The sequence below is a fragment of the Thermobia domestica genome, chromosome 5 (genome assembly GCF_964235325.1).
Source record: "Thermobia domestica chromosome 5, izTheDome1.hap1.1, whole genome shotgun sequence".
Lineage (NCBI taxonomy): Eukaryota > Metazoa > Arthropoda > Insecta > Zygentoma > Lepismatidae > Thermobia > Thermobia domestica.
In genome coordinates, this window is record NC_137458.1 from 30,764,281 (window position 1) to 30,789,029 (window position 24,749).

Genomic DNA, 24,749 nt, shown 5'->3' on the forward strand with positions numbered 1-24,749 from the left:
AATAAAAATAAAAACAATAATAAACAAATATAAAAATTAGTACTGATTTATAAGAGCTAGCATAAAGGATGAATAAATGTAGTAATGAGTAAGAGTTTATTTTTTGAACTAACGGCTCTGTCTGGCCGTTCGTCTGTCGACAGGAATCAGAGTAAAAACTAAAAAAATGTCGAGATATGGTTTCTTGCAATCCATTCAGTGCCCCCAGGATAGGTTCCGTCTCTTCCGTTATCACAACACGGGGTTACTTTGCACGAAATAGCTATGAAAAGAGTTTCACAGTCCTCTGTCGGTAAAACCATGAAGTGTAAAGAGAAAGTAACATAGAACAAGGGGCGCGGTGACTCAGTGGTAGCAATTTTCTTGTTGTTTCAAATGAACAATTAACACTACGATGTACTGGTCCATAGTCTTTTCTTTTTCAATCTTAATCTATGAGACCTCTTTTGAAATGTATAATTTACTGTTACTTGTACAATGTAATTCCTTCTTGTGTTAGTTCAATTATGCAATTAGGGATGCACACGAGACAAGATTTGAGACTGTCTCGTCTTGAGAATGTGCTGTAAAAGTGATGTCTCGACTCGAAAAATATATATTTTTCTATTGGGAGAGCTGTGTATCGACTAGGTATGGCCACAAAGATCCGGTTCCGCGAGGAACCGGTTCTCGGAGACCCGATTTTAGGAACCGGTTCCATACCCGGATCCGAAAACCCTTTTCCAGAACCGGATCTTACGGTTTCAGACCTGGATCCGAAAACCTGGTTCCAGAACAGGATCTTAGGAACCGGTTCCAGATCTGGATCTGAAAACTCGGTTCCAGAACCGGATCTTAGGAACCGGTTCCTCACCTGGATCCGAAAGCCCCCAAAGACCCGTAAAGGAGGCACAAAGTTCATCTTCAAAACACTGCAAAGAGGACCATGCGCTTGTGCCCTACCCGCCCAGACCCGCTTGTGCCTTCAGAAAAAAATTGGTCCACCACTGGGTGATTAGCCAAATGATTTGGCCAGTTTGCCTGTTTAGGCAATTAGTTTGCCAGTTACCCAGTTTATTTAGCCAACTGAGACAAGCGGCCGCCGCTTGGGCGCCTGCCTGTCGCTTCCACCATTTCATCTAGCACACTGTTCACAGTCTGCCAGCAGCTCGGGTTTAGCGTAGGGATAGTCACAAAGTTTCGGTTCCAGTGGAACCGGTTCCTCGCGGAACCGGTTCTTGGGGATCCGGTATTCAAAACCGGTTCCAGAACTGGATCTTGGGAACCGGTTCCAGACCTGGATCTTGGGAACTAGTTCCAGACCTGGATACGAAAAACCGGTTCCGTAACCGCATCTTCTAGAACCGGATCCGTTCAGACCCGAAAACCGGTTCCACTAGGAACCAGTTCTGGCCATCCCTAGTATCGACTCGAATTTTGTCAGGAAAATTCTGTCTCGACTCGACTCGAGCTCATCCCTATGTGCAATATACTTCTGACTCAATAAAAGAGTGAAAAGAAGTGGTAGAGCGTCACCTCCGGTGCTTGGGGTCCCTGGTTCGATCCCACCTCGCGACGTGTTTATTTTGTGGTGGACAAACACCGTGCTTGACTGCTCGTGGATTTTCTCAGGGTTCTCCCGTTTCCTCACACTTTCTTCATTCTACCATTTTATTCATTTCTAATCATCACCGTCTCCTTTAGCCTAACCGGCATAACCGTGGGACGTAAAACTAAAGATTTCATTTTCGTAACATAGAACATCTAACTCTATTTAGCTATAATGTTGGCGGTTAACATTAGTTCTAATTATCAGGAGAGTTCGTTGTTGTAGAAGTATGAAAAGCAGTCACTGTAAAGGCCGAAAATTTGAAATATATCACGTACAAGAATTTCCGTCAAAGTTAAAAGACAGTTTCGTAGAATACTACTATGTATAATGGGACTTCGAAGCAATAGTTGAAATTGAAGTGTGGAACGTTTTAAAGTCATAAAAAATAAAATAAAATAAAATAAATAAAACTGGGAGAAGGCGGTTTCAACCTCTAATCGGGGTTATTTTGCACCAGTCCAAAGTAACCTCTTAGATAGGAAATTATACTGCTGGTACCCCTGCCTTCTAATTTTAGATAAATTTCCTATTTAGGTAGGTGCCGGAATGGATTCCTTGTTGGAAAGTAAATTACCAACAGTGGTGGATTCAGAAAATTAGTTGGAGAGGGGTTACACTCAGAAAAGCTTAGTTTTTTTTTTTTTTTTTTAAGAAATCACTAGATTTTTTTTGTGTGTGTTTGCGTGTGGGGGATTGAAGCTTATACGCATAAAAATGACTAACATTAGAGTTTTTTTTTTTTTTAAATAGAAAATATGCAATTTGGGTGGGCTTCAGCCTGAAAGCCCCAAACCCTGCAAATATTCCACTGATTACATTTGGTTCCACTGATATTCTTGTATGTAAAGAGAAATCAATGCAAAGCAGTTCACGAGGATTTTTTTTTTTTGTTCCTGAGTTGGCATTTTTGTGAGACATATGTTAAATTATCAGAATGTGGTTCCTGTGCCGGTACCAGAAAATACATAATTTTCTTTACAAATGTCGATAATTCATACTAAGTACTGGTATCAGTATCATCATTCTAATATTAATATTTATAGACTGCATGCAGTTTTGTGTAGGAAGTGAAATGTATAAATACTGAAATGAAAACATTACACAGAAACATTATGTTCGTATGTTTAACAAACTTTTTTTGTATGTTGTGCAAAGTATCCCCACCTATGGGGTAACTTTGGACCAAAGTTAATATTTCAATAACTATGGTCATACTGAATGTTTACTAATACACTTGCACGAATGCTTTTCCATATATATCTAGCTATTATATCTTTCAAATACCGGTTTCTAAATCATTACGTTTGTAAGGTACATGCGATTTTCTTTGAAATTCCATAAATTGGTGCAAAGTAATCCCGTCTTACAGTGTACTTCAAATGGAAATGGTTCAACTAGTAATCTTCCTGGAGCGTCATTTCAGATTTTGCTTAGGGGGGGGGGGGGAGAGGCAACATTTCTTGATAGAGGTAAAATTTTGCGTTTTTCACTGATTTACTACTATTTTATTGATAAAATCAAATATAGATAAATCTCAAACTCAGGGACCAATTGCCCCTCCCTGTCTCCTCTAAATGACGTCCCTGTAATTGAAGGGTTTGGATCAAGAAGGAGGCAGCGAGGCAGCTCCACTTTGTGCTGATATTGAGTTGCACACCCTATCACATACAAAAGAAAAAGGCGCTTCGTTTGGTACAAGAATGAGGCAGCTCCACCTGCTAGTTCTAAAGAAATGCGGCAGATGGAGCTGCCTGTACACCTTGGTACACCTTGTCTCAAAAAGGTTGAGCGCATTCTTTATTGGTGTTTTGAGGCAAAAATTTTCTAAGTCCAGCTTCGGGTATCTTCGGGAAAAAGTAAGCCAGGTTCGAACCTCCAAGCCAGCCTTTGCAATCGGGAAAAAGTTTGCAGATGTGTTTTTCTTCTTTTAAATATAATAAGACTTGTTACCAAGTGTTTAAAAAAGCAACATTGATTGAAATACTTAATGATACAATATTTCGAAACCTTGCACATGCTTGTTTGTCATTTAGCTCTCTATACGTAATGGAGCATTTAAATACGTTAAAGAATCTTTCCATATGTAAAAGAATGCTCAAAGTTAAGAAATAGAACATAATTATCGCCTGAGTACTAAAATAAAAGTCAAAGTAGAACAGAAACAGCGTTTGTCATGGATATGAATGTCATAATTATCTTGAGATCCGTTATACATCGCTAGAAGGTTAGCTCTGGAAGTCCTTGTGTTAGCTCATTGGTAAGCTATCGGATTTCAAATCATAAGGTTGTGAGTTCGAATCCCATCTGGCTCAATACTTTTTTTAAAATTATATTTTCCGCAATGCATGAAAAATTATATAAAATAATTATATTAAAATACATAAGTTGTTTATATATAACATAACAATTGCAGAACATACTAATTATTATGTTTAAAATATAACATCTGAGATAATTTTCACAGTAGGTCGGTATTATATATGAGGATGTAAATACAAGTTAAGAAACTCGTTCAATAGCAATAAATAAATCATGTAGTGTATTTATTTGCAGCTATTTGTCATACAGATTTAACTTCTCAATATTCTCATTACAGTATGTTATTTATATTCGTGAAATACAGTATAATCCTACGGATATAGAAAGTGTATAAACAGAGTATCCAAAGTCCTATCCTGCTTCAAGACACATAGCTTTTCCCGATCCCCTTAACGTCACGGGAAGAAACACAAATTCTCTTTAGAACGGAATGTCGTTACTTAGAGTCTCATTCAAATACGTTGAATATGCTTTTGTGTATTCATCTCTCTCTCTCTCTCTCTTTCGCTTTGTTTATGTGTGTGTGTGTGTTGCGGAATATCCCAAGTTGAATACAACATTTGCAAAGTATATGAGCATCATTGTCATCGAATACCAGAAATTGAAAGTCGTGTTTCTTCAGGTTAGGTTTGCGTGGTCATGTTAGCTCACTGGTAGAGTACGGACTTGCCACTGAAGAGGTCTTGAGTTCAAAGCCTACAGCTAATTATCATTCTTTTGTTAGTAGGATTGCACAGAAATCGGATACAAGAAGTGGTTTACTTCTAGAAATATTTTCAGAAGCGTTTAGGTAGCCCTGAAAAGGGCTGTTTTCGGGAGTTAAGGCGGGGATATTAATATTTTTTTTTTTTTTTTTGGCTCAGGCCCGTCTTTCAGATCCGGCATCTGAAACTTTTGACCGGAACGGGTTATCATCATTGCCATTTATTTATTTTCTTATCTTTATTGGGTATCCATGTTTGAAAGAAAAAAGGTGAAAAGGAAAAGGGAAAAAGGAAAGAACAAAAAAAAACACAGCACAAGAACAAAACAAACAAAAAAACAAAGAACAACAAGAATAAACTATGAGAAAAAAAATAACAACAATTTTCTTGCAAAGTGCTACTCAGCTTAAATCTATCTGCACCTATCCTGAACTATACTACTTAGTATTTCAATTCCTGATCCAACAACTGTAATAGTATGGAATACGATATAAAATACTTAAATAATATATTCTATTGTTATTAATTCTTATCTACTTATCTATCTATATTATCTAACTAATCTACTCTTCTATTTTGCTGTTATTTGTTTATTTTTATATATTATTTCCCTATAGTTCTTAACCATTTAATTCCTACTGATTGATTTCTTTTCTTAATTATTAAGATTTTTTTTAAAGATTATAGTCTTATTATGTTTTTTAGTTACCTAGTTTCTAATTTTTATTTTTATTTTTTTTTAAATGTAATTATGGTTTCCTATTCTTGTTTAATGGTTTATTATATTATTTATTATCATGTATTAATACATTTATTAATTAGGCTACTATTTATCCTTTTTCCCTCTTGTTATTCCACATGAGTGTTTAATGATGTTGTTTAATTAATTTTATATTTACTTTATTAATTATTTAATTTTTTTATTTTTTTATTATTTAGTTAAGTTTTATTTAATAATATGTTGCTTCATCTTCTTTCTTCGGTTTTCACCGTATGACAATGGTTCCTCTCCCGTATGCTGTATGATTATTTATCAAACTGCACTTCTCTTCACTTTTCACAGCAAAACAGATCACTATGGTTTTCCACTGTATGATTGGTTCTCTCCTGTGGTCACGGAACACATTTACACTAACATTTCACTTCACTAATAACTTCCACTCTTATATGACATAAATTTAATAGTTATTCATGTAGTGTTCTGTGAGTGTTCTCAGTTTCGTGTCCATGCCATATCACAGTCCTGTATGTGCTGACTTGAGGTCCAGGACCCACTCAGAGCACTTAGTGTGGATCCTGGTCCGTTGTGTCCTTCCGCCCGCACACCCAGGCTGGGACCGTCATTTCGGCCGAGATCGACTGAAGCGGTCACTAAGTTCACTATCTCTGAGACACTCCTCTTCACTTATCGTCCATGACGCAATGAGGTACACCCAAAAACCCGAAAACCGAAAACCCGGAGACCACGAACACAAAAGCACACATGCGACGCACACACACAAGACCATACGCGTCCGGAGTTCCATCCGGTGTAAACCGGGGATGCGATGATCCACTCGCTCCTCTCCCCCGGGGGGCACGGAATACCAGTGCCATCCTGAAGATTTTCTTCGGTCCGGAAGATTTCATTCATTCAAAACACTCAAAGACACATCCACTCTAATTCTATTTACATTTATGCAATGCTTATTCGTTTTCATTGTAATAAGTTCTTCTTCTTATTTCAGAATAGCTGTTTGCTATTCGCTTTAAGATGTTAAAATCATTTTCGTTTTCGATTATTTGTATTAGATTTTTACGTCTGATATTTTCCCTCTCTGGTATTACATCTTCTGTCAGAGGGCACCAAAAGATGTGGTGCTCTGGTGTTCCAATTTCGCCGCATTCACAAATTGTATTTTCTTTGGCCTTTATTCTATACAGGTAAGTTTCATAGGGGCCGTGCCCACTTAGAAAGTGAATGACACCTGGACTTGGATCTAGATGTTTTAACTTTTTCCTTTTATTAATTGTTGGAATAATATCCCATAATCTTCTTGATTTGTTTGAGTTTGTCCATTCTAAGTTCCATATTTCTTCTATAGTTTCTTCGATCTCCTTCTTTGTTGTTACTGCCTTGCCAAGAAGATCTATTAGCTTTTCGTTTTCTTTCTTTTTTAGCCAGTAGAATGCTGCTCTTTGTAGTATTACCAGATGTAGTGGTTTTATATGTAGTAGTATACATAATGCTTCATTTGGCACTGTGTTAAAGGCTCCACTTAGTCTTATAAGTAAATTTCTTTGAGGTCTGTTTATGGAATCTCTAATTTTTTTGTTCTCGAAAATTCGATGTACCCATAGACTTGAAGCGTATGCCATAGTCGCACATAGTATTGTATCATGGTATAGCTTTAATATTTTATTTGGTAACTTGTATGTATTTTTGCCAGTTGTCATTAGTTTGTTGGCAATTTTATTACTTTTTTCAACTATATATTGTACATGTTTCTCAAAGTTTAAATTTTCATCTATTGTTACGCCTAAGTATTTAAATTCTGTTACTCTTTTTATTTTTTGATTTAATATTTTTATTTGTGGTTCCCTAGTTAATTTGGTTCCAAAAAGCATAAACTTAGTTTTTTTCGCTGATAGCTTTAATTTATTTTCAGAGCACCAGTTATATAGACTTTCCACTACTTGGTTAGTTTTTGTTTCTATTTCTCTTCTGGAATTTGCCGAGGTTATTATTACAATATCATCAGCAAAGGCTATGATTCTATCTATTGACTCATTCTTTGCCATTTTCTCCAGGCAAGGCTGTAGTTGTATATCCCACATCAGGGGTCCCAAGATTGAACCTTGTGGACAGCCCTTTTCATTTTGTATTTCTTTATCTCCCATTTCTGTTTGTATAACTATTTTTCTGTGTTGGAAATAATCTTTTATTACGTTTTGCAGATATTGTGGAAGCCTTAATTTCTTCAAATTCTCTAATAACGCTGGTATCCATAGATTATCGAATGCTCCCTCAATGTCAACAAACAACGCTAGAGCATATTTCTTTTGGTAGCTACTATTTTGTATTTGTTCTTTAAAAACATTCAGTGCATCCTCAGTCGATCTTCCCGGTCTAAAACCATATTGTAGGGTGTCATTCTGTGTATTTCTATACTTGTTTATCCTATTAGCTATAACTCTCTCATAAATTTTGCTTATGTTCTTTAGTAAACATATTGGTCTGTAGGCACCAATTTCTAAGGGGTCTCTGTCCAGGCTCTTAAGTAGTATAATTAACTTCGAAATTTTCCATTCATTTGGGAATGTTTGTTTCTTTAACAATATGTTGTAAAGTCTTGTTAAGTAAGGGACCCATATATCTTTATTCCTTTTATATATTTCATTTGTTATTTCATCGAGGCCTGGGGCCTTACCTGCTTTTAGTTTCTTTATAATTTTTTCTACTTCATCATTTGATACCAATTCGGAGTCGTCCACATCTACTACTGTTGCTTCTCTTGCATGATTTCTTCTTAGCTGCATCTGTCCCATTGTATCATCTTCCACCGTATCCTTAGGAAAAAAATTCTGCATTAATTTGTCTAGTGTTTCTTCTCTTGTTTTTGTATACGTTTCATCTGCATTTTTAATTGTGCATAATGTTGTAGGATTAATCTTTTGCATAATTAATTTATATGGAAAACCCCAAGGATCCATTTCTATGTTTTTCGCCAGAAACAATTCCCAACTTCGTTTTTTCTCCAGTAATACCGCCTGTTCATATTCATCCTTTACCTTTCTATAATTTTGGAGCCTAATATTTTTGAGCCTCGGTTCTAGGGTTGCCTGATAACTTTTTCTTCTTGCTTTTACCAATTTTTTTAATCTTTCCAATTTTGGTTTCCAAAAGCCACCGTATCCTACATTTTGCCCTAATTTCAGAGTGGATTCTCTTATCGCGGTTATTGTGGCTTCTTCTACCTTTATTACCATATTGTTAGCATCTTCTGTTTGTTCTAATTGGGGGAGGTCTAGCTTGTCTTTAAAAACTTCCCAATCTATTTTCTTTATATTTAATCTTTCTTTATTCCTTCCTTTATCCATTTTTACGTCGAAGGTTATGACTTCGTGGTCACTGGTAGTTTGTTTATCGTGAACCATCCAATTTTCTATTTTGTCCATAATGTTTATTGTGCTGATTGTTATGTCTATAAATGATTCACCTCTTGATCCTACGAAGGTTGGCTTGTTTCCAGTATTTATAATTGCAAGATCGTTTTGCATGATAAAATCTCCCAATTCCTCTCCTCTTTGATCGGTATATGGTGAACCCCAGGCTATGTTCTTGGCGTTTGAATCTAACATTATTATGATCTTTTTCCCAGGGTTTTGTCTGATTATTTGCTGTAGTTTATTTAGAAATGGTTTAATTTCCTTACTATATTGAAAATAAGAATTGATTAGCCAGATTGAATCAGTTCCTTGTGTAATTTCAACACATACAGTCCAATTATCACAGTATTGTGAGATTTTTAATACTTCTAGACTTTTGTTCATGATCACAATCACTGCTAGGGAGGCCTCACCACCATAAATTATTCTCGCTGATGCTGGGAAAGCTACTAATCTGTTATTATAAGTATATGGTTCTTGTAGAGCGATTAAATCGATATTTGTTGTTTCCACAAATCTTCTTGCTTCCATTGTCGCGAGTTTCGACCTATGCGAGTTGTTTTGTGCAATTTTTAATGTTAGTAAGCTGTTAAGCATGTTTGGTATATACAAAGGCGTCCATACCAGTTTTGCTGTAGTCGAAACAAATTCTGCCGTGGGCGTTCACCATCTGTTTGTATACGTTCTCTAATTCCCAGTGTATACCTCTTCTCTCATATACTTCATTTATTAAATCTACTAACTCCCATCCATTAGCGGGAAGATCGTATGTTCTCAGTTCTATTCTATCGATTTCTTCTAGCGTAGGGTATGTTATCGTCCGTCCCTTGTCATGTAGATCTCTAATTACTTGTCGAAATGCCACACTAAGAATGTTCTTGTCCTCCAATTTGGCTAATCTATATTGATGGCTCATATTATCATATAATTGTCTTGGTTCCATCAAAATTGGTTTCGTATTTTCTGCTTCTTTCGGAGATTGAGTTGATGTAATTTTGTTATCTTGAATTGGTTCTTCTTTGATTGGAAATAAATATTTCTGCTCGCCATTCACAAAATTTATCTTAAGTGTTGTTTTTTCTTCTGCTGCTGGATCTGGAATAGTTCCTTTGTCTTTTTTCTTCCAATATATGTCAGGTGGTTTCTTAATAGTATTATTATCTTTTTCTATTTCAGTTTGTATACATTTATCCTTTGTAGATACCATAGCTCTTCTTTTTCTATCCAAAAATTCCTCCAAACGTTTTTTGTCCCTTTTGGCCTTGCTTGGTGATTTGTTTTTCTTTTTCTTGCATACTTCTTTGTGTCCTTTATCCATAATTTATTTTACTGATTATCCTTTCACGCGCTACCCGATATGAAACACATTCTTCCGTATTTGGAGTTTGGCATATTTTGTGTCTGAGTTTACATGGAATGCATACCTTTTTGCCTTTATCTTCACAGTCTTCACTTTTGTGGCGAAGGGATCCGCAATATCTGCATCGTACTTTGTCCTTGCTTTCGCAATATTTCGTGATGTGGCCAAATTCTTGGCACGTGTAACATTGTGGTACCACAATGAAATCTTTAACTTTATGTGATTCATAATCGATATATATGCGATCTTTATTAATCAACATTTTCCTTATGTTTGGTGTGACCTCTATAACCAGGTGGCATTTCTTTTGCCCTCTCTTACCAGCTCTAAATCTTGCCTTTATGTTCTGGGCTTCCGCTAATTCTTCCTCCTCAAAGTTCTGTTGGATGATAGCTTCTATGAGGTCGTTGTCTTTTATTTCAGCCGGTACGCCATACACTATCATCAATGGGTTTCGTTTCCTACTTTCCTCAAACTTGAAATCTCTTTTTATTTGTTCTTTATCCTTTATCCTGTTTAGATCTTCTTTTGTTGCGGTTTCCAATACCACAATATCCTTTGTCGTACGCATGCCAGTTATTTTTAACTTTTCCTTCCTTGGATCTATTGTTTCTGTTAGTCTTTGAACAGTTTGTTTAACTGTCTCCCCTTCGTTGGGTCTAAATATTAAGGTAGGTTTGGTTTTAGCTGTTACTTCTAGGATTTTCTTTTCTTTCTCTGTTACTTTTCTCCCTCTCACTACTTCCGACCACGTTTGTCCCTCATCTGTTTCCATCTTTTCCTGCTTTTCTTCAATCTTTTTTGTTAGTGCCTGTATTTCGTGTATTACTGCGTCTGTGTCGGTTCCCTGTTTGTTTCTTAATTCTTCAATCTTGTCCCTGTAGATATTTTTCTGTTTTTCCCATGCTATCTCCTCTCTGCCAAAAGATTGTTGTGTCTGTATTAACTCCTCCTTTACTTGCTCGTATTTTTTCTCCAGATATTTGTATTCATCCTGCAGTTTGTGTACTTGTTTCGTTTTTTCTTGTAATTGTTTCTTTAGCTCGTTTCTACTTTCCGTTATTTCTTGGATTTCTGTTTCAAGCCGTTTATATTGTCTGTCTCTGTCGTTTTTAATTTCTGCCTTCTCATCCTTTAATTCCTCTATTTCTTTCTCTAGTTTTGTATTCTTTTGCCTTAATTCTTCCATTTGCTTTTTGTCTTCGATGCGACCACCTTTTTGTCCCGACATCATTTCCATTTCTGTTATTAATTTTTCTTTTTGAAGGTTGTCGTATTTTTCTTGAAGCTTGACATTTATTTTCTCCATTTGGTCTAGCCTTCCAAGTAACTGGGCCCTATCCTTGACCCAGACTACCGCTCTCTTTTTTAATTTTTCGAGGTGGGACTTCCCTATCTTTTTCCAGTCCAATAAGTTTTCTATGTAATTCATTTCTTGGTCTAGCTGTCCCATTGTGTCGAATTCCAAATCCTCGGTTGTCTTTCCCTTAGTTGGCTCTTCTAGTGCTGTAGACTCCTCTCGTGCTCTTTTTCTTTGTTCATTTTCTTCTGCTCTTGTAAGTCGTATTGCAGGGTTGATTGGAGACTGGTCTCTGGATGGTGTCCCCGGGGGAGAACGATACATCGCCATTTTCGGATAGCCTATTATAGATGTCTGTGTACAAGTTTTTTAAATCACTATGTAGTATAATGTCAATATTCGTAGTACACTTAAATAATTATAATGAACAAAAGTTTTTTTTTTTTTGTGTGTGTGTGTACCGATTAACTCGAGACTTGATAGGGACACTTTGGACACACTTTCCGAAAGGGGAGACCTGAGAAGGGTAGGTTGGTCTGGGGGGTTACGCGAAGCTGCTTTTTTTTTCGGAAAACGAAAAAAAGAAAAAAAGAAAAAAAAGAGAAAAGTCGGGGGAGGGGATACCGATATTTCTCCAAAAAAAAAGGGTCAAAGGTCAAGACAAATAATTTTGGTCGACTATAATTCGGGAAGGGTAGGAGATGGGGGATAGAGGGAGTGAGGGGGGTTGAGGACCCACCTCCAATGTTTCAGGTCCCTGGCCCTTTCGGTCCATGTGCCATAGTGTCCCAAAGTTAGATTAAAAGCCCATGGTGTACCTCTCCATGCTTGAAATAGTTCTAAGTCCAGAAAAGTGAAAAATTTCCAAGTTACTCACCGGAGTGATGTTCCTATGTGCTCTAGATAACGAGCCGCACTTGGAAGTTCATTCACTGGTTGATCTTCGATCACTGACACAAACTGCTGAGCTGTTTGTTTTTACTTTTTAGAAACTTATTGCCACATGTACGCTGTATATTTATTACAATGTATTTAAATAGGAAAATTTTCGTGTAGTTTTGGGCTTATATCTTGGAGCCACTGTTCTAAATTCTATATGCTTTACACTATAGTGTTCACCAAAAGTTTACGCATTCACTGATATAAAGCACTTCGCACTACTTAGACTTTTTCCCACTTTTTGTTGCTCCTTTGTGGAGCAGCGAGAATCACACTTCCACACTTAATCACTCTCTCTCACAGGATATTAATATTGTGTCCAAGACCCTTCTGAATTTATTACACGCTCCATTCTTCTGGGCATGGAATCTATTACATGGGTGACAAATCTATCTCCTTCCCCTACCTCCAGCCATGCTTCGGAAACAAGATGCCACAGGTCATCCTGAGTTCTTGGTGGATCTGCCTCAGGCCAACTTTCCCTTAGAGTACGCTTCACTTCTGCTCACATATTTTCCATGAGATTGAGGTCTGCTCCACGAGGCGGCCAGTCGATTAAATCAATCTCAGGGTGCCCTGCGAACCATTCCTGAACCACACGGGAATTATGTATTGGCGACTGGTATTGCTGGAACTGAATTACACCATCAGGCTGAAACAGATGGCACCATGATATTACTGATAATGTCTAAGTACTGAGCATTGTCCAGATGTCCTTCAATTCTATGAAGCTGTCCTGCTCCGCGACTGGAAATCCAACCCCAACATAAAATAGATACATGGCCACTGCGATTGCAAGCAGCCACATATCCATGGTCATATCGGGTGCCTCTCGGACGATACACAAAACGGCGTCCCTCCTTTGATGTTGTGAATATGGATTCATCTGAGAAAACTACGTTTTCCCAATTGAGACCCACATTCGCCTGTGCAAACGCGAGACGGTAAATTTTGTGGTCGTCTGAGAGTTTTTCCTTCACGGCAGCAACACGGCCACGTAACCCAGCATGACGAAGCCTTCGCAAAGCTGTATGCTTACTACCAGGAAAGAGAGAAGCTTCCCTTATCTGTCTAGACGTCCTTAGTGGGTCTAACCGGGCTTCGTTTACTAATCTCGCATCTTGGGCTTCGGTTGACACATGCGGACGACCAGGAGATCGTAAATTACCAGTCTGACCTGTAGCACCATATTTCCGAATCCATTGCCTTCCTGTAGAGGCCGGGACATCTACTCGCCTGCTAGCTGCAGTTGCAGAATAACCTTCCAACTCCCATAAAGTAATTACTGCTGTACGTCTATCCATAGTTACCAATGTTCTGAGCTGTGAGAAGAAAGCAATAGGTAAAAGCTAGTACCTGACGTGTGATTGGTTACTTGCACGACACGCCTATTGTGGGGAACAGCGTTGCCAGATCTAGCATAATGATGCTAGATCTAGCATAATTTGCATGTCTCTAGCACCTAGCATCTTGCTTTTAGCATCCTGTCCAAATCTAGCACAATTTCAGCAAGTTATCAAAAAGCCGTAAAACCTGGAGAAGTTGGTCGTGGGAAGAAAAAGAACGGCAGAAATGTATCCTCTTCCATTGATTCATACACTCGGTAAACCATACAGGCAGTCTTATTTTCCTAAGTAAGTTCGGAACGGCTTTGGGCTTTTTTTTTTTTTTTGTGGCTCCACCCAGGGTTTTCTAATCCTTTAACTCCGAGGCATGGGCGGAGCTATGGGGGCCATTCTCCCCCCAACTTTTTGACAACTTCACCATCTTTACTTCTGACTCCATGATCATATTTATTCCTGAAATGACAGCTCCGAGACCGACCAAAAATCTGCCCCCTCCCCCAGCAGACGATTCCCAACTCCGCTTATGCTGCGAAGTAATTTTCTTTCAAAATATGTAAACAAAAACTTTGCATTCATTTATACGATATATACGCCATTGAGTTTGGCAACGACTGCAGTAATTTAGTTGAGTTAAAATTTTGGTGCGTGAAGTATTGAGTTCTATCCATGCATTCTTGCTCTCTGTGTATTTTAAGTTACGTTATCGTATCTCAACTTTGTTTTTTTTAAACTCCTGAATTAGTAATGATGATGATCTAGCATAATTTGACCGAATCTAGCATAAGTTCGATCAGGTTTTGGAATAATTCCGAGCTGTGAGTCTGGCAACGCTGGTGGCGAACGACTTGGTCAACGACTCGCGAAAGAAATCTGAAAATGGTGCGCCGTAATAATAATAATAAAAACAGTTTTTATAAATTAATATTAATACATACGAAAAGCTGTTTAAAGAATGAATTGTTATACTGACTTTACACGTATAAAAACATATACCATATACCAAACAGATTGAGCGATATGATTATAGCTGTTTTGAGACGAGCACTTTCGAAGTCCAACTTCGGGTATCTTCAGAAAACAGTAAACTAAAGCTGCTGGTTCGAACCTTCAAAGCCAACCTTAGTAATCGGGAAAAAATGTACAGATATGTTTTTCCTTCTGTTAAATATAAGACATGTTGAAATGGTATTAAGTGTAGAAAAAAGTAACGTTGATTGAAATACTTAATGATACAATATTTCGAGACTATGTATTCACACTCTCGTTTCGTCATTGTGATTTCCATACGGAAAAGAGCATTTACGTATGAGCTCAGTTATATTTCAGAAGCAGCTTCCGAAAAGCGGTCATGTTAGCTCAGTGGTACACCACCGAGCGTTTAAATCGTGAGTTCGATACCCGTTCAGGTGAGATTCCTTTATGATATTCTACTTTCCTCAATGCATGAAAATTATGTAAAATAGTTACATTACAATTCATCAGTTGTATATATATTTTCATATCATCAGTTGTATATATGAGTTGAATATATATATATTCATATCATCAGTTGTATATATCAGTTGAATATATATGTTCATATCATTTCACGACATAAGTAATTCTTATCTTTAAAATATAACATCTGAGGTATTCACAGAACGTCGGTGTGTTATGTGTGAATATTGAATACAAATTTAAAAAATCGTGTAATAGCAATAAATAAGTTATGTAATATATTTATTTGCAGCTACTTTCATCGCAGATAACTTCTCAATATTCGCATTACAGCATTTAGGTAGAGCATATCGAAAATCGGATCGTGGTTCAAGACAAAAAACTAGCTAGCCCCAAACTGTCACGTAAGAAATTCACGAATCGCAAAAGTAAAGTGAAGAGATTGAGAGCGGTAATTCCTTAATCGCTCTCTCTCAACTCTCTCTTATCTGCATTTATACATATAAAAGTGTATGTATGTATGTTCCATCATAACTCATGTATGCCTAGAGCAGGGTTTCTCAACTTGGGAGTCGCGGCCCCTAGGGGATCGCGAAGATAGGCGGAAGAGATAAATATAGTTAGAATCTAATACCAGAAATTATTTTTAAATATTATTTTTAATTTTGTTCTGATAGGCATACTTTTATTTTTTATACACACTGTAAAGAACAATAAAAAATAAGTCTACTGAACATTTTCAAAGGGTGTAGAATTCGTGTTACTATTCGGTTCAAAGTCTCTTGTCGTCGCGAATTCTGTCGAGAAATTTGAAGCTTAAAATATACAAAACGATAATCATGCCTGTTGTTCTGTATGGTTGCGAAACATGATCGCTTACTCTGAGGGAAGAACATAGACTGAAAGTATTTGAGAACAAGATCCTTAGACGAATATTCGGACCCAAGAGGAACGGGAATGGGGAATGGCGGAAACTTCATAACGAGGAACTACATAATTTATACGGTTACCCAACATTGTTAGGGTCGTCAAGTCTAGGAGGCTTAGGTGGGCAGGTCAGGTAGCTAGAATGGAAGAAAGTAGAAACGCTTTGAAAGTCTTGACTGGAAGACCAAACGGAAAACGACCATTAGGAAGACCTAGGGGCAGATGGAAGGACAATATTAAGATGGATCTCGCTGAGATAAGAATACAAAGTAGAAACTGGATCCAATTGGCTAAGGATAGAAGTCAATGTAGAGCTTTTGTGAACGCGGCATTGAACCTCCGGGTTCCATAGGCCATAGAGTTAGTTAGTTAGTAGAGTTGTTTAAAAATGAATTTAAATCAAAGAGGTATGATATAAAACTAATGAGAACTGTATATAGAAATACTAGAAAAATACACATGAAACAAATCCTGCACATTGAAATACAATTAAAATTAAAACCTAATGAGATACCTAAGCATGGTGTAATTTCACTAGTGCAGCAATGCTCGGTTCAATCTTCATGACGAATATTATCAACTGATAAGCGATTTCTTATCTTTGTTTTAATGTTTACCATAAAAAAAAAAAAACACTTTCGCACAAGTACGATATAGCAAATGGAATTATTACTTTTAAAGCAGCAATCACCAGACCAGGATATTCTTCTCTCCTCATCAGGCAGAACTTGTCCAAGTCTTCGTTACAGAAAACCAGTTGCAAAGACTTGTCGCATGATCATTCTATTATTTGGTCAAGAAGTTGTGGGCTTAGATCGGATACGTTAATGGCCTCTTCAATGAAGGAGTTTAACATCCATCTTGAACCAGCACCTTCGTCGTTGGGAATATAGATATTACAGTTACTGTATCCACTGTCAGTGCCGGGCGCCGAAAAGAGGGGCCACACATTTCGGAGGAAGTGTGTTACTCAAGTTAGGAAAGTGCATGTGCACATGTGTAAAATAGAAGGAAAAACGTAATAAAATGTACTCAAAATTAAGGAAAGGTAGGGTTTATTTTGAAAATGTTATTGAGCTTCGTGCCAACCATGGTGGCGCTTCGTAGCTAGTCTGTCGACGTCACTCATATATACGGTGACATCGTACTATACTCTCGCCTCGGGCAATGATTTTCCATGGCACTGTTCACTATAAACAAAAAAATGGATTCTACTATTGTAGAAATAGGTATGTTAAAAATCCCACACAAGCTTATTATAAAACAAATTATAAAAGGGTCGCTGGCAAGAGCGTGTGATAAAAGGGGATCGTGATAGGAATTAGATTGAGAACCACTGGCCTAGAGTAATTTTAACCACATTTCTTATAGTTTCAAAAAGAGTGCTGTCGGGTTACCTATGGTGAATGGGAGGGGGATACATATAAAAGATTGCTAGAAAATGATCGATATTAGATTCATAGTTTTCGGGGTCGCTTAGATAAATAGTGAGACTTTCAATTTCGCTTAACTCCGATTAAGCTCTCATTAGTAGGGATGGGCACGAACGACTTTTCTTTGAAACTCGACTCGACTCGAAACAGACATCTTTGAGGTCTACTCTTGGACTCGGCGCGAAAAATATCTTCCAACTCGACTCGGATTAGAGTCAAGTCGAACCAAAACGAGCCAAATCCTGTGTGTAGTCCTACCTAGACAATACATAGACAATAATTATTCTATCATCAATTATACTACTGTTACTACAAATAATAATAATAATAATAATAATAATAATAATAATAATAATAATAATAATAATAATAATAATAATAATAATAATTATTATTATTATTATTATTATTATTATTATTATTATTATTATGACAACACCGTGTACAAACATGAACGATAGATGGTTAGTAAAGGAATACTAAAAGCTAGTTGACTGCCGACGTCGGTAGTCATGAAGTCTACAAGGCAAGGACATCGTTCATTACCCTAAGCTGTAAGCGTCGGTGGACTACAGATGGTCAACTATTAACCTCTCGCCAGAAATTGGTGACCCCGCAGCGACGATCCGTGATGGCCCAAGTTCCATTTTGAAAACTTTACTACCAGCGGCAGAGACGCGATGAAACGCCAACGAACCACAAAATTACTCTCCCAAAATATGTTAAAATGCCTATATGTGTGATTTGTTTATATTTAGGTGAAACAAAAAAACACAAAACAAATACCCCGGGATGGACGCGAACTATCAATATTACGATTACTAGGCACGTGTTCTTCTGACTTCCCCACGGAAACGATCATAAAAAGCTTGGTTGTTGAAGGATAAATCATTGACGTCTTAATTTAGCCAATCAGACAAACCCCTACATCTCGAGTTCTAGGAGGTCATACCGTGAACCGTTTCAGATTTATTGCTTTCTGGTGGAGTACTATCCATGCGCAAAATTTGAGCATAATAGCCGACATGCATCTTCGGTGCCTCTTATCTTTAGTATAATTTTAACCAGAGATGGTGTGGGTCAATGAAAATTTGATTCACGACCCACCATGACTCACTATGACCCACCACCCAAATGACCCATTGGCCCACTCTGACCCATCAACCATCGTGATCCACTCTGACCCACCACCAACTATGAACCACTCTGAACCATTGCGACCAACTCCGACCCACCAAAACCCATCGACATCAACTCTGACCGATGACCCACGTCCTCCTCTCCATTGACTAAAGAGATTACACTTGTAATAAAACAAGACTGTGAAATTATCACTTATCGGAGTTTGAATTTCTACCGTCATTGGCTCAAGCACCTCTTTGTTACAATACTGGTGGGTCTGACCTTTACGATATATAATGGCAATGTTTCTCATCTTCCGAATTAAAATGAATTTAAATTTACCATATGTAATTATTTCTTTGTTGCCTTACAGACACATTTCAGTAGAAAATAGGGTGAAATTTAAAAGTTTCGAATCAAGGAAAAGTAGACCAACGTAAAAAAAAAAAAAAAAAAAAAAAGAGAGAGAGAGAGAAACTAATTTTCTATATAATTAAGCATGCCGTACTAATTGGAAATGCCCATGTAATTAAGTTTAGAATACAAATTTTATGGCCATTTTTCTCTAACTTTATGGCTTGATTGCCTTATGCTCGGAACGCTCCATATATTAAACACCAGCTTCAGCAATTATAAATAGAAAGCAGTGGGTATAAAATTCAAAAAGAACTTTAGTTTGCATTACTCAATTTTTTTCTCAACTAATATCAATCGTTTTCGATTATTTTTACAAATCAACCCACTACCAATTTTCAATATATAGAAAATGCACCCCCGTCCCCCCGCTCATAAAAGACAATTTTAAAAAATGCCAGGGCATATTCTCTTTATTTTTAATAAAGAGTTATATGCTGAATTTCAGCTCTCAGTTGAACGGCTTGTGAGACACTAAATTTTTCGCAAAAATTCGGACTTCTACTCCCCCTAAGGATATGTATTATAATGAAAGTGTCCCGCGTATGATAACTTCCGAGTTGGGATTGGAGCCTGATTATATACCAAACGTCAATTCATTTGACTTTGCAATTTGACCGTGATGATTACGCAGACATAGTTACTTTCAATTTTTTATGATACATATCCTTATTTCATATGTTACAGATGATTCAAAAATATTTTTTCAAACAGTTAGCTCCTCTAGAATCTCACAGGCTGCATCCCAAAATCCAACTCCTACTATCCTATGACAATCCAAAAGTGACTGAACTTTTTTTATTAGGAACAAATGACAAAAGAAAAATGAAGATCTTGAAAGTAAAATGTAGAAAAGCTCGGTGCCCCCAATAACTCCATATTTCTCCGCCCCTTCATTCCGAACTTAAAAATAAAACTTAATTCGAATATGGTTAATTAGTGAATTTATTACGTTAAATTCCACTCACTACATGCTACAGCTACAACTATATAAGAAAAAATAACAACTGTGAAACATGTTCTGAATTACTATTACATTTCTTACGCTATTATTAAACATATTAGAATAGTAAAAGAGGATTGTTCGTGAAATACCGGTAGTATATTTGCTCATGATTTTTAACTTTTTCATACGGAAAAAATTAAAATATTATTCAAGTTTTAAAATTTGCACTCTGCAAATATGTTGCCCTCTAGGCAATGGGACGAATGTGGACTAATCGGAAATGCTGCACTGTTAGCGGCGCTGAAAACTTACGATTCGATTATAGTATCGGTTGATTTCGATATCTTTATGTCGCTACGTAACCACCCTGGGTGCTAATGGGAGCTTAATTGGACTTGAATTGAAAGTAGAGCTATTCACCTAAGCGACCACGAAACTATGGATTCATTAATAATATCGACCCGTTTCTAGCATTTTTGATATGTATCCCGACAGTACTCTTTTTCCAGACTGTAAGAAATATAGTTAAAATTGCTCTAGATATATCAGAATTATGTTGAAACACACACATAAATCCACTTTTATATTCTGTATAAATAGAGAGAGAGTGAGCGAGCGAGCGAGCGAGAGAGGGCGTCTCAAGGCATCACCAATTCCACATTGCAAAAGCATATATCAGGAATTGAATTGAAAATCTATGTAAAGACTTTCTGCTGTGGCATGCTTCATAAGGACAATTCCAGTCTGCTCATGTGACCTTTGGGGTTCATGAATTTTTTTGCGAGCGTTCCGACTTTGGATTCTCTGTTTATACCCTCTGTTTATGCATCGAATAACTTTTCAAGAACATAAATGACATTCTATATTATGAATGTTGAGAATTACTCTCTATATGACAAATAGCTGCAAATAAATACACTACATGATTTATTTATTGCTATTGAACGAGTTTCTTAACTTGTATTTACATCCTCATATATAATACCGACCTACTGTGAAAATTATCTCAGATGTTATATTTTAAACATAATAATTAGTATGTTCTGCAATTGTTATGTTATATATAAACAACTTATGTATGTTAATATAATTATTTTATATAATTTTTCATGCATTGCGGAAAATATAATTTTAAAAAAAGTATTGACCCAGATGGGATTCGAACTCACAACCTTATGATTTGAAATCCGATAGCTTACCAATGAGCTAACACAAGGACTTCCAGAGCTAATCTTCTAGCGATGTATAACGGATCTCAAGATAATTATGACATTCATATCCATGACAAACGCTGTTTCTGTTCTACTTTGACTTTTATTTTAGTACTCAGGCGATAATTATGTTCTATTTCTTAACTTTGAGCATTCTTTTACATATGGAAAGATTCTTTAACGTATTTAAATGCTCCATTACGTATAGAGAGCTAAATGACAAACAAGCATGTGCAAGGTTTCGAAATATTGTATCATTAAGTATTTCAATCAATGTTGCTTTTTTAAACACTTGGTAACAAGTCTTATTATATTTAAAAGAAGAAAAACACATCTGCAAACTTTTTCCCGATTGCAAAGGCTGGCTTGGAGGTTCGAACCTGGCTTACTTTTTCCCGAAGATACCCGAAGCTGGACTTAGAAAATTTTTGCCTCAAAACACCAATAAAGAATGCGCTCAACCTTTTTGAGACAAGGTGTACATACTGGAAAAAGTGAATCTGCCTCTTTCTTGCACCAAACCCTTCAATTTTCGCTTTTAACGTTTACCACAAAGAACAAAAACGGTAACACCTAGCGAGAAGCGTCTTCTTGCAAACGATTCAATGTCGCAAGCATATATCATGACTACACAACGTTCTACGAAAAGCAGAAGTGGTACAAATTTACTATTATTTCCAGTTTATACTTATTTCAATACTTATTTCGTTATTTCGAAAAGTGGTGCATACTATCACGATGTGTTTTTCTTGCTATAGGTTCAGCATCCCAAGAACAGGATATATCTGCTCTGTCAGCCCTCTATTCAAACCGGAAGTAATTAAATTATCCATTTCCGGTTTAAACTTTTATTGCCATAGAACGAAAACGGTAACAGAAGCAAGAACGGCAAGAAGATTTTTTTTTTCCAAACGATTCAGCGTCTGAAGACTATCCACAGCACTCTACCAAAATCGATAGTGGTTTAAATTTACTTTTACTTCCCGTTTCTTTACTGATTTCGGTAAATGCTATCAAGATTTTTTTTCAATTGATTCAGCGTCCCAAGAATAGTTTTCATCTCTTCCATTGTAGCTCCAGTCAAACCGGAAGTTATTAAAATTAGCCATTTCCAATTTCAAGGCTTATCGCCACATAATAAACAAGGCAATAATAAGAAACATTTTTCTGTAAACGATTCTGCGTCAATATATCATGGTTATTGACTACAGTTGACCGAAATCGAAAGTGGTTCAAATTTACAATTATTTTCGCTTTCAATATTGATTGCCATACAGCAAAAAAAGAACTGCTATCAAGATGCAGATTCTTCCAATCTATCCAGCGTTCCAAAAATTGGTTTCATATCCCGTACTGAAGATCTATTTAAACCGGAAGTGGTTCAATTATCCATTATCGGTTTCAACGATTATTGTCATAGAACGAAGACAGCAATGGATAGCGAGATTTTCTGTAAACGATTCAGCATCTCAACACATCACATCATCCACAACACTCCACCGAAATCGGAAATGGTTCATATTTAATATTACTTCCGATTTCAATACTGTTTTCTGTATTGGAAGTATCGAAAACCCTGACATGCTAGTAAGAGTTTGGCAGAAACTTGATTATAGGCTAGATGTGTATTGTATAACTCGTGGATCGCCTATTGAACATTTATAATATGTTACGCATTACTTGAGCAGACGGTTCAACCAAATTTTGGCACATTTTTTACATTTACAGGTTATGTTAGTTCTTTGTATTTCTTTTAACAGATGGTGCTTGGGGTCCCGGGTTTGATCCCAGTCCCCGCCAAGTGAACTTTGTGGTGGACAAACACCGTGTGCGTGGGTTTTCTCGGAGTTCTCCCGTTTCCTCCCACTTTCTTCATTCCACCATTTTATTCATTACTCATCATCACCGTCTCCTTTAGCCTAACCGGCATAATCGTGGGACGTAAAATTCAAAGATTTCATTTCATTTTTCTTTTAACAGAGCATCCACTAAATAAAGAGTTCCATTACTACTTGCCGATTGACTTTAGGAGGGCTCAGTATAAATACAGTATGGCCGTATGGTATAAAAACTACAGCGCATAAAACACGAATCAACTTGTGCTAGGTGGCTACTAAAAAGCGCAAGTACTATCTAACCAAATCAGAGCAGGAGCGCAGCAGAGGAGCCTGAGCGCTAGCGAGGGGGTGCGTCCGTAGGAAAGGCGCGTCAGCGACGGGGGCTATACACATAAACGAGGATAGAGGAAGAGCTCACTTACATATACAGGATGCGCAGAAAGAGGCATGCACAACTCTCCTTAAGGCATTCCCTTGCAAAGGATCCCGTGGTGCAGTCATCTTCACAGACGAGTGTGCTATCTATCGGAGTATGCATTCTTGGAACGTTGTAATGTGGTGTAAGGAAAACCCCGGGTTTGCAAAAAGATGGAGAGAAATCCACCACAAGTGATGGTGTGGGCTGGAATGAGAGCAACACACATTTTTGGATCTTACTTCTTTGAAGGCAATATTAATGAATATCCTTACCTGGAGATGCTTAATGAGTGGTTTCCTGGCCGCTGAATTGGAAGAGGTTGTGCATCTTCACCAGCTCCCTTTGCCTGGCCTCCAAGAAGTCCCGATCTGATGACAGCAGACAATGCTCTCTGGGGTTTCAAAAAGCTATAAATAAGAAACACTCGATATAGGAATTACGAGCAGCTGTGGAACATGCCTTCACCCTCGTGACTCCGGAGTATCTCAGCAAAACATCTGCGAGAACTTGGCCCAAAATTCAGCTGTGTTGCGACATGGATATTGATCATAACGATGTTTATGACTCTTAACACTTCAAGGTAACTGTGTACAGACATTCTACCATATAACTAACACTTGTTAGGTAAAAATTAAATAAAATAAAATACTTTGGTTTTTATTTCTCTCCGTTTGGAATCTCTTTATATCTATATGAAATTATAAATCTAATCGAGATTCTTTATCATCACTCAAACAAATGAGTCTGCCATTTTTACCTTACAACAGTTCTAAATAGACTCCTCAAGAAAATAAATCGTCCGCTCGCTGTAGTCTAGGTAACAGGTTCTAAATACGATTGAGTTAAAATGAAAATTCAAGGAATTTATGGTGGATAAATAGTTTATTATAACTAAAATTCCTCTAATTTAGATATGGTGAGTGACTAGTAATTTTTAGATTCAAAGGACGTTACTTCGCCCTTGTAAAAGAACTTTAATATCTTGCTCGGCTTCCCAAAGAACTCAACAACAGAGTTCAAGGAGCACAGACTCTAATTTCAATATCTCTAAACTTAAACAATAAAACTTCTCTAAGATTTCTTTGGGCTCTGCGGTAATATGGAAACTAGTACTCTCTCTACTCTAGGTCCATATTCTTTGCTTTCAAAGACTGTTAAACTTCATTACAGTAACAGTTTGGCCTACACCTGGTTTGGACTCTCAACACGCAGAGAAATCCTGATAGGAAACTAACTAAAATCTTCAAGGATAGGAAAACTTAGGGAATTAGGAGTAGCAGCAGTTACTCATGGCC

General features: G+C 37.0%; 1 long non-coding RNA gene across 1 annotated transcript in view; it reads right to left on the minus strand.

Annotated features, from left to right (window-relative positions):
• The window catches only part of LOC145685832 (uncharacterized), a 41,327-nt gene that overhangs the window by 14,683 nt on the left and 1,895 nt on the right, over positions 1–24,749 (minus strand). The window contains exon 2 of the long non-coding RNA XR_014131491.1: positions 23,727–23,861. This is a non-coding gene — a long non-coding RNA (uncharacterized LOC145685832). The remainder of the gene's footprint in view (positions 1–23,726; positions 23,862–24,749) is intronic.